The following is a 12,104-nucleotide window of genomic DNA, read 5'->3' on the forward strand; positions in this document are numbered from 1 at the left end:
AGGTAATTGAATCATGGGAATGGTTCCCCCATACTGTTCTCGTGATAGTGAGTGAGTTCTCACAAGATCTGATGGTTTTATAAGAGGCTCTTCCCCTTTTGCTCAGCACTCCTCTTTCCTGCCACCTTGTGAAGAAGATGCCTTGCTTCCTCTTCACCTTCTGCTGTGATTGTAAGTTTCCTGAGGCCTCCCCAGCCATGTGGAACTGTGAGTCAATTAAACCTCTTTCCTTTAATTACCCAGTCTTGGGCAGTTCTTTATAGAAGTGTGAAAACAGACTAATACAATGGGGGAAATTCTGGGGGAGATGGGATCACTGGTAGCATGGACAGGAAGACCAGGTGTGGCTAAGAACCTCCCATTATTCAAAATCAATGGTCTTTGACATCTTTTCCAATTGAGGAATATCAATAAAATATTTTAATAGTACTCTGGCTTTGTTCAGCATTCTGAATTTAGGTTAGTGATTTTCCTAGAGCTTGTCTGATGCTGAAGTTCTTAGAGATTTTGTTTCTTCCTTTTGCAATTACTGGGCATTCTGAGAAGTAGCCACTATGATGGGCAACTTGGGAGCTGTGTGTCTCTTTTCCTGGTGAGGAAGGAGTGAGTATCAGGGGGATCAGTCCCTGTGATTCTTGGTCACTATCATTCTGAGGGTTAGATGAGTTCCATTTTAGCCAAATGTTTGCCCAGGTGCAGCCTCACTGGATGAGATACAACTCCTCAAATTAACTTCAGGAGAGTCCTCCTGTTCTTATCTTCCTGCAACCCACTGATGCTTGAATCCTTGTAACTGGAGATTTATTCTCTAGTCACTTTTGTCTTAGGTTAAAATGCATATTTCTGGGAGTCTTTTCACCGTAGCTTCATCAGTTCTTTGCGCCTAGATATGAATAACTTTTTGGACACGTCCCTGAATTTTATCGGGGGGTGTGTGATTTCATAAGTATCCTGGAAGCCTTTTGAAAACAGCAAATATCTTTAGGAAGGGGAGCAAGCAATGGACTAGGAATGAAAAGGTGGTAAGATTGAGCAGGCAATTTTAAAGCCTGCTCTCCAGTTCTTAGGATTTTTAACTCCAATCCAATAGCTTTTGAGGGCCTATTGACAAATCAGCCCAGAGGAACATTTTGACCACAATCACTCGAAATCCTTGATGCCTTCCGAATTGGTTATGACTTTCTTTACAAAATCTGCATCCTGGCCTAATTACACTGGCAGGTGACTCAAATACAGGTGTTACCAGAAAGAAACAATAAAATCCCCGCCCCTTCTGACTTCTCTCCTTAGGCACCTGCAGCCCCCTCAGGGCTGCTCTCTGCCACATCCTCTCACAGGCACTTAACAGTCATCTCACTCCACACCATTTCAATAGGACTTATCAAGTTAGGAACCCGCTTCCCTCTCCATCTCATAGCTGGCTCTCCTTTTCAGCTTGATGTTGCAGGGATTTAATTCTGAGCAGGATTTAAATAAAATCAGAATCTGTCTGTGCCAGAGGAGACGTGTTTGCACAGAAATGAATTCGTCAACGGGGTCAGTTGCTAGTTAGTCCCATTTCCTTCTCTTCTTGGGACCCAGGAAATGATATGCTAACATGTTCCCCCAACCAATCATGCACTCTCCAGGGTGAGAAGTTGGGGGACGGTGTCATTGGTGGGAGGGAGGAAAAAAGCTTCTCTTTCCCCACAGAATTGGGTCACCAACATGAATGCTTTTGGCCTTAAGATATTTCTACTTTTCAGGCAAAAAGAAGTGTTTCACGGTTACCTTAAAAATTAACGATAGCACTAGTCTTAGGGCACATTTGTTGGCAAGGAAGTAAGCCTCCCACAAAAAAAGCTCAGGTGAAGGGGGGTTTTGTTAAAAGAATAGTGGGAACAGCACATTGTAGAAAATGAAGGTGGGGCTCGGGAAAGGTGGAAATCATCGGGCAGCCACTCTCTAGCTCTCTTACTCTGCTTTTCTATGCAATATTGTTTCCAATTTCATCTCTGCAAACTTGCTTCTTTGCAGGTTCCTAATTTCAGTTCCCCATAATTTTGTCTTATGCATAACCTTAGCTTTTCTTGGTATACACTCTGTGTCACTCTGACTCTGTCCTTGACTTAGCACAGTACCTGGTTCTGTCAGGTAATTAGTACTTACTATATGGCCCCATTGTATAACTTGAGCTAGGACCAATTTCTCCCACTGCTAAAAAGGAAGAGAATCTCTCACACCACCTAAGTTTCTGCTGGTTGGAGGAAGGGAGTCAGCAAAGTGCTCTGTATGAACCCGGATCCAAGTATGATTGCAAGGACTCTGGTGTACTCAGCCATTTTTTTTTTTTTTTTGGAAGGTAGTGTTAAAGTCCAAGAACATGGGTAATAACCACATTCTTTCAGAAACAAATGACTGGATTTATTTCACTCTTATAACAACCAGACAGTGGTAAAGTAAACCTCAGCCAAACAAAAGAAAACAAATTTCAATGTCCATAGCGACATAGACATGAAGCTACGCTCACTTAACAACATCAGACCCAAGAAACCTGGTACCTTTTACAATAACAAACTCACTTAAATGTTTTAAGAGAAAGGACTAAAATAAACATTAATTTAAGTGAATCTATTTTTTCTTCACAAAAGTTGGAGGTACAAAAGTCGTAATAAAATGAAAGTAAAAGGACATTAACAAAAATACAAAGATAAATATGAAAAAGAAGGAATTTCATTGTTTTTGTTAAAGGATAAAGGCAAAGAGAGAAGAAAAGATCTGTTTTGGCCTGAAGCCATGGAACTTAAGACAAAACCTTTCTTTTGCAGAAAAAGAAATGTTCATTAACCAAGAAAAATGTCACCCAAATCTGAAATAAGAGCAGCCCAGCCATGTTTATCTTTGACTTGTGATGTTGACATCAACTCCAGCATTCACATGTTAAACCCAGTGCCCTTATCAAAATAGAGGAACACTTCATTCACTTTGTTCCTACTTTTACCTTGGATTAGCCCCATTTCCTAACTTTGGTAAACTTGAATTAAAGAAAAAACATGCAGAAATTTAAGAAGAGTTATGAGTATCTTTTACAAAACCAAAATCCATTAGGTAAATCCTGATCTGGGACCCCTGAAAAGCTTTAAGACCCTAAAACTATTCCAATAGCATCTCTGTGTTATACTTTAAACACTAAAGGGTCTACAGAGTTATTGGTGGATTAAAAACAAATGTTCAAAACAGGTCTCAACTTATAATATGGGTGTCAACAATTGATAAAATAAATATACATGTCAGTCTACCCAGGAAGTAGAATATGAGCCAAACATGCTAAAAATTAAGGAATACATCTTCCTTAATGTTTAGAGGGCAAACTTAAAATGTTTTCAATTTTTTAAGTACCACAAAAGTGAATAGTGCTGTAATAAACCCTAAAACCATTGATGTTTTAAGAAATGAGGTGTTGCTGCTAAGCTTCTTACTGCTAAGTTAGCGTAGATTTCAAGTGAAAATCAAAATCGAGACAATATGCTTTCTTCAGCTGCATGCATGTGACTTGTGACATTCCTGTTAATTCTTTTTTGGCTTTCATTTAGAAGTTTTTAGAAGAAAGCTGGCTGTGGCCTAAGTCAGTTCATCCAGCCACCCCCCCCCCCCCCAAAAAAAAAAGACCAGGTATTCTAGAATGCATCCAATGTGGCAAAAGTTCCTAGATTTATTGTTCAATAAATATCATTGCATGAATAAGCAGATGCTAAATAATTGACTCTTTAGTATTTTAAACCAATTATCTCTGTTTGCTATACAAATCTTACTAATTTTCAAAAGTCTTTTTGTGCAAATGACAGTTTATTCTTTACATTTCATGTAAGAAAGAATGTGTTGAGGTGGCCTGACCAAAAACATGAAGGGATACTGCAGAAAAAAAGTTTCGATTTCTGGATTTAGCTTTACACAACTTCTGTAACACACTGTTACCCTCCAGCAAATAAGTAGAAAAACCCCCATTCATGAACACAAAATATCAGGAATGTGATTCAGCTTTAGGTAGCTTAAATATGAATTCAGATTCTCTCCCACTCCCACCATTTCATTGTCTTATAGGGGATCCAAAAGTTCTTTGGTAAAGCCAGTTGGCTATTTTCAAGCTTGTGTGATCTAACAGAGCGAGCTCCAAGTTATTAGTCAGGAACTGAGTACATCAGTCATTCTTTTTGAGACTGTGTGTTATTTCACATATTGGCACCTCAATGTCCTTTAGGTGCAAAATGGAACTGACAACTGTACTTGCCTTGTCTCTATCAGATGGAGAGGAGAAGTAAAGCCAACTCATCAACAATGTTCAATTCAAGATTCATTTCTGTGTGCACTCAGATGACAGTGCTTATGTTCTGCATCCGCCTCTGATTTGACACTTGCATGTTTGGCCTCAGCCTGGGATGAGAAGAAAATTTAAATGGAGGCCAGTAGCATTGTATGCAGTTGGTTTGCCATTGCTGAGGACCCTTTGCTCCTTTCTGATTACTTTCTGAAACTTGTGACACATTAACCCCTTCAGAAGATAGTAAGGGCATGCCCTGCACATGCCAAAACAGTGTCCTCTCCAGTGCACACATCCACGCTTGCTTTTGGGCTTTTTGTTCTCTCTGCAGCGGAAGTGTTCTACTCAAGCCATGCCTTGAATTGGGCTCCAAAGTGAAAGAGGCTTAGCTGCTTAACACATCTCTAGCCATGTTGATGACTAGAGCATCCAAATGAGGGAAGAGTAACAGTGAGGAAAAGTATCAGGAATCAATGACAAAAAGACAACAGAAACCCCAAAGCCTCTGAATGGATACCTCTTTGGCCTAGCAGAGCAGAGAGTCAGCCTGGAGCTGGTCCTACCTGAAAACAAACTCTCAGTGATTCCTAAAAGTGAACATGTGGGACACAAATTCATCCATGTTTTCAGTTAGTGCAGCCAGAGCCTTGGAAGTTGGGCAATAGGCAGCAACAGATGGAGGGGTTTCTGCTGCAGAAAGCCTTTATTTACGTATGAAGGCTCCCTCTTGTGTGAGTGTGGACTAGTCATCTCCACTTAAACAATCCCTTTGCAGTGAATGGTTGTACTACACATAACACCTCCTTTGTCTGGGAGCCGCCAAAAAGCGATCTGCCTGTCTGCCCTCTGCCTGTGCATTTTTGTGGTGATGATCGACACAATTCCTTGCTCCGGAGACACCCCAAATTGGTTGAAAGGGTAGCCTTTATTCATTGAAAACTAGATTTTCTTGGGTAATTGAAAACTAAAGGAAGGCAGGGTGAATTGTTTTAGCTTCTACCAATGAATTTCATCTATTTATGACTTTAGAAAGATACAAATTTCACCCTTATGATTTTAGAAAGCCACAGTAAGAAAATGAAAAGGAAAAAACAGAAAGGATGAAAGAAGAGAAAAAATAGAGTTTGGGTAAACCTCAAAAAGTTATTTAGGTGTGCATGGTTTTTTTTTTTTTTTTTTTTTTTTGGTTTTTTGTTTGTTTGTTTGTTTTTTGTGTTTTTTTTTTGCATCTGAATTGAACACTCTCCTAGCGTTTCTTGTTTCACTTTTGTTTGGAGAGGTTTGAATATCTCTCACTGTACTTTGTCTCTTCACTGGATCTCAGTCAGGATCTAGATGCACATGGACCTGCTGGGGCCTGATAATGTTTCTACCATATTGGGGTGGGGCAGGCCACAGGTTGAGGTAGAGGTGATACCACCCAATACCAGTTATGCCCATCTACCACTGCGTCATCTCCTGCTCCCTTAAGGGTCCTGCCCGCAAAGGTATCCCATACCCAGAACACCATACAGAGACTTGTCATCCCTCGTGGAGGCTGAGTTTATCAGAAGAACTTGGCAATGTGCTTGAATTTTAGATTCCAAAGAGAATGACAAAGAAGAACCTATTATCTATCTATTGGAACTGACATCTTTCTGTGATTAAATGAGATCATCCACTCAACAACCTAATATGGAAGATGTTTTTCTCTCCATTTTCACCGAGGAGGAAACAAAGGCTCAGAAGTTTAAGTGCCTTGCTCCTAGCTGTAGATATGTAAACACCAAATGTCCCTTAGGATCCCAAGTCCACCCTTTTCATTGTAAATTATTTTTCAAACAAATGGGTCATGAACAATAAACAAGTAAATAAATTCATAAACAAATACATTTAATTTAGTAGTTTGTGCATTTTTGCTTTCTTTTTATATTAAGTGAACCCAAAATTATCACTTAAAAGGGAAAGGGCAAAAATCTTACTGTTTCCTCCATCCTTTATTGAAGAATAATTCACATGCAATAAAATTTAGTGATTTTAAGTATACAGTTTGATGTATTTTATGTATTTTGACAATTGTGTATAGTTAGGTAGCCATCACTTTAATGAAGATGTAAAACATTTATATCTCTCTAAAACATTTCCTCATGCTCCTGTGCTGCTAGTCCCCTCCCCAGGCCCCAGTCTCAGTCAATCACTTTTTTGCATTCTATTGCTTTGGTATCATCACAATCATTTTCAGTTTCTCAAAGGCCTCAGGACCTTTGCACATGCTGTGCTTTCTGTCAAGATCCTCCTTCTCATGCCTCATCCTTTCTTTCCCTAGCTAATGTCTTCTCGTCTTTATATCTTAACTTAAATGCCACTTCTTCAGAGGAGCTTTTCTTGATTCTGGCTCCTCACCATATCCAAAATAAAAGATACCTTTCACTGTTTGCATTTATAGCACTTATTTTTTTCCTCCACATCATATATGACAATGTCTATATCATGGAGGTATTTATTTAATTACTATTCATCTCCCCCACTATACTTTTAAGTTCCATGAATGCAGAAAAAATATCTACTTTGCTAATATTTATATTCTCATTTCATCACTCATCATCACTTCACTCATACATCACCTATTTTCTTGGAATATGGTGGAACTCACATATTTTAAAAATGAATTAATTGAATGAATGATTTTATCTGTATAAAAATGTTGTTGTCTTTCATAGTGCCAATGAGAAATCCACTTCCTAGTAACCTTCAGCTGTTTATGTGAGTTCTGTGTACTTTGAATATAGAGTGCCTGAAATGAATCTCATAGTTCGAATGTTCTGGAATGCAGGTCACCTGTGATTTTTAACCAACACAACTGAAAAGGAAAATCATGCTGTTAGCACATATGGACTGCAGGTTAATAAGAAGTAACTACAAACTGTCAGGCAATTAAGCCGGAAGGTAAGAGATAGGCAAAATATGAAAGCTAGGACTGCCACCTTGATTTTGCTTGCCCAAGGCATGGTTTTGGCTGCTCCTATAGACTAGGCTTTGGAGTGGGCAGGAGAGGAGGAATGATGGGAGGTTGTGGCTTAGACTTCTACATGTGCTACCGTAAAATCCCTCTCTCTGGTGACGGTGATGATGATGATGATGATGTTGGTGGAGCTGATGGGAGCAGTGGTCTTAGTGGTAAGAACAGTAATGCTAGCAAGTATGCACTTGACATAGTAGAAACTCTTCTCCATGTATTACATCCCACATATTTTATAATCTCCTATACCCTATGAATTGGGTCCTATGACTTCCACATTCAAGTCCCAGGTCACACTCTTGTGGAGAATCATGCTGACAGTAAAGTTGGGGTGAGGAGTGGATGGCCATGAGGGATCAAATCAGCCCGCTCTTCTACCTTGGAGCTGCCTGTGGAGAGTTTTCCTCTTTCTTTTGGGTTTACGATAGCTTACCCTTTGGCCATGCTCAGAGAATTGGGATCATCATGGTCATCGTTATAACTATTATGATCTGGGAGATTTTATGAATCACTGAAGCTGAGTATAAGAGCGAAAGTGATGTGGTTGGAGAAAGCATACATATAAAATTATGTTCAGGGCAGTAAATCAGCTCAGGGGTGACCTCAGCATTGTAACTCATGTAACGGCTTTGGTTCTGGAGGAGTCTGGAGTCATTTATAGCAGACAGCTGGGGCTGGGCCCAGGGAGTTAATTTGGCCACACGTTCTCTGAGAGGTTAACTATGGCTTTGGTATTTGTGAGCAGTAGTTCAGACCCCTGGCATAACCATGTACCCACATTACTCTATTTTCCTCACCAGCCCATTGGAGGTCTCTTCTCTCTGAGTAAGCTGTAGCCCAGAATGATCATTTTATCAGTGTGTTACAACTGTGAACCTTCTCCTTTTCTTCTGCACTCTACACCAGATTTTTAGTTGTAAGCAGTGGTCATTCGATGGTGATCTCCTCTAAGCTTGTGACTGAAAATACCACTGATACCCTGATGACTTTCGGGTTTTTGTTGTTTTTTTTTTTTGAGATGGAGTCTCGCTCTGCCGCCCAGGCTGGAGGTGCAGTGGCGCCATCTCAGCTCACTGCAAGCTCCACCTCCCAGGTTGACGCCATTCTCCTGCCTCAGCCTCCCCAGTAGCTGGGACTACAGGCACCTGCCACCACGCCGGGGTAATTTTTTGTATTTTTTTTTTTTTTTAGTAGAGACGAGGTTTCACCACGTTAGCCAGGATGGTCTCGATCTCCTGACCTCATGATCCGCCCACCTCGGCCTCCCAAAGTGCTGGGATTATAGGCGTGAGCCACTGTGCCCAGCCCCTGATGACTTTCAAATGTATACCTCCTGCCAAGACCATCCTCCAAATACAAACTTGTGCATCCAACTGCCTCACTGACATCTTCACTTGGATGTTGCAATGAACTGAATATGTCTGTCCCTCCAGAATGTATACGTTGAAATCCTAATACTCCATGTGATGGTGTTTGGAGGAAGGGCTTTGAGGAGGTGATTAGAGCATGAGGGTGGAACTCTCATGAATGAGATTTGGGTGCCCTTTTAAAGGGACCCCTGAGAACTCTCTTACCCTTTTACTGACATGTCAGGATATAATGAGAAGAAGGCAGTCTGCTACTTGGAAGAGCGCCCCCACCAGAACCCAATCATTCTGGCACCTTGATCTCAGACATCCAGCTTCCAGAACTGTAAAAATAAATGTCTATTTTTTATAAGCCACCCAGTAAATGGTACTTTGTTAAAGAAGCCCAAATAGATTAAGACAGATGTCAAATGGTCATTTGAAGCCAACCTCCAAAACTGAGCTGCTGACAACTGTTCCCAAACCCATAGCCTTCCTCATCCCAATTAATGACTGCCCTACTTACCAATTGTTCAGTCCCCAAATCTTTCTTTTACATGACTCATTTTATCTATCATCAAATTCAGACACACCTACCTTCAACATATATTCAGAATCTGAATATTTCTCTCCACTTTGCTGCTCCTTGCCTCATCTAAGCCAGCATTACTTCTTACCTGTCTTATCATAGCTTCAAAACTAAACTCCCTGCTTCTGCTCTTGCCTAATTTAAGTCAATTTTCAACATACTATTCAGAATAAACTTGTTAAAATATAAGTCAGGTCACACCATTCCTCTGCTCCAAACCCTTCAATGACTTCTCATCTCAGGGCAAGAGCACTGATCTTGCCATAATGTGCACACAAGCACGATGTGAGCTGGTCCTTGTTACCTGCAGCACAGCCTCCCTCCTACTGCCCTATTTTACTCCAGTCTGTCTGTTTTCCTTGCTGTTCCTTGTAACCCTACCTTACTGTTTTGTATTTGCCTTTCCCAGAGCCTGGAATGCCTTTCTCCCAGGTATCTCTGGGACTTGCTCCCTCACTTTCGTGGTTATAAAATAGGAGTAGCAGTTTTAGATGAGGGAGCCACATGAGGAGGGGCTAAATGGAGACATAAATTATGAGTTTCAAGTGGGGGCTATGTGGTGTTTAAGAAAAGTAGTTCAGGCAGAGGGTACGGCAAGTTCCAAGGCCTGAGGTTAGATCATGCTTGGTTTGTTTAAAGCTGACCATTGTGGCAAAGGGGACAGAGAGAGGAGATGGGATCAGATTTGGTAGGGGCCAGATCATAGAGCACCTTGAAAGATTTGGACTTTCATTCTGAGTGAGATGGGAAGCCATTGAGGGACGTTGAGTTAGTGAATCCTGTGGTTTGACTTACTTTATAGAAGGATCCCTTTGGCTTCCGTGTGTAGAATAAACTATAAGATCAATACTGAAAGCAGAGAGACCAGATAAGACAGTTGATATAGTCCAGAGGGGAAATTATGGTGGCTTGGATTTCAGTTTCACAGAATAGGTGTGAAAAGGGTCATTTGGATTCAGTCAACAAGATGTTTTAATGGATCAGTTGTGGGATATGAAAGAAAACGAGAAATCAAGGATGACTCCATATCTACTCCATGGCATCTTCTTTTGCCAAGACTCCTGTAACAGCCCCCTCATTGTTCCACCTGTATCTACTCTTGTCTCCTTACCAATCTGTTCTTTACACTTCAACAGAATGATCTTTCCAAAGCACAGTGGATTATTATTTACTGAAAAAAAAAAAGATAGAACTCTCTTACGTGGCCTACATAATTGAGATCCTCCTCCCTCTCTGGTTTCATCTGTGTCTGGTCCTCTTTGTTCATTCTCTGCACTCCAGTCATCCTGGTCCTTGTCCATATTACTGTCATAATTCCTCCTATAGAAGAGTCTTTGTGTATGAGTTTCTCTTGCCCGCAATGTGTTCTTCTCTCCTCTTCACTGAGTTAATTCTTACTTATGCTTCATATCTCCGTGTATTAGTCTGTTCTTATGCTGCTAATAAAGACATACCTGAGACTGGGTAATTTATAAAGGAAAGAAATAATAGACTCACAGTTCTACATGGCTGGGGAGGCCAAACAACCATGACTGAAGGTGAATGAGGAGCAAAGTCACGTCTTACGTGGCAACAGACAAGACTGTGTGCAAGGGGAACCATCAGATCTTGTGAGACTTATTTACTATCATGAGAACAGCACGAAAAGACCTGCCCCCATGATTCAATTACCTCACACCAGGTCCCTCCCATGACACATGGGAATTATGGGAACTACAATTCAAGATGAGATTTGGATGGGGATTCAGCCTAAACCATATCACTCAGTTTAATTAATATTTCTTAAAGGATACCTTCTCCAACCTCCCTGAAAAGGTCAAACTCTCCTTCAGAGAACCATCTTCTACTCCTCGGTAGAAATGTTGACAGTTGTAGTTTTCCTTTTCATTCATTTCTTCCTTCTCTCTAAACTCTAAACCCTGGGGTGGATATATACCTATTTTTTCTTACCATTGAGCATTGCATGCCCCACACCTAATATTGTGCCTATGATGTGACAAATTTGTTGAATGAGTGCATGAGTATTTTTCATACAGAAATGAGTTTATTTCTTTTCATTGGTTCTCTAAACATTGAGCCTGTCTTCCGCGTATTTCTTTATCCATGACCAGCTGTACTGCTCAAGCTCCCAACTCTAGTCTGCAGAGGGACCCCACTCCTTCATTTGTGTGATTTTGTTGTAGGTTCCAGTTACACCAAGTATATGAGCAGGCATAGGACTATAGGCTACTGAACACAACACTTTGGCAATAAATTTGGATGCCTTTTGAAGGAACCATACAATAAATCACATTTCTTAAGGGTCTTCTTACATCAATCCTCACAGCAATACTCTGAGGCAGAAAGATGGGAATTATACCCATGATGATAACAAGAAAAATAATTGAATGAGAACACCTTTATTGAGGAAATTAATGGAAGCTACTTTGCTTCTGAGCAAGAAAAGAAAATTACTGATGAGAAACTAAAGCATTCCTTTCTAAACTGTTCACATGTGGCTACTGAGCACTTTAAACGTGGCTAATTCTTTTCTTTCTTTCTTTTTATTTTTTGAGATAGAGTCTCACTCTGTTGCTGAGGGTGGAGTCCAGTGGTGCACCCTCAGGTCACTGCAACCTCTGCCTCCCAGGCTCAAGTTATCCTCCCACCTCGGCCTCCTGAATAGCTGGGACCATAGGTGCATACCACCAAACCTGGCTAATATTTTGTTTGTTTGTTTGTTTGTTTGTTTGTTTGTTTTTGTCGAGACAGAGTTTCGCCATGATGCCCATGCTGGTCTCAGACTCCTAGACTCATGCAATCTGTCCACCTCCGCCTCTCAAAGTAGTGTTGGGATTACAGGAATGAGCCACTTTGCCTGGCCAATTCATTATT

Source organism: Piliocolobus tephrosceles, chromosome 3 (genome assembly GCF_002776525.5).
Source record: "Piliocolobus tephrosceles isolate RC106 chromosome 3, ASM277652v3, whole genome shotgun sequence".
Classification (NCBI taxonomy): Eukaryota; Metazoa; Chordata; class Mammalia; order Primates; family Cercopithecidae; genus Piliocolobus; species Piliocolobus tephrosceles.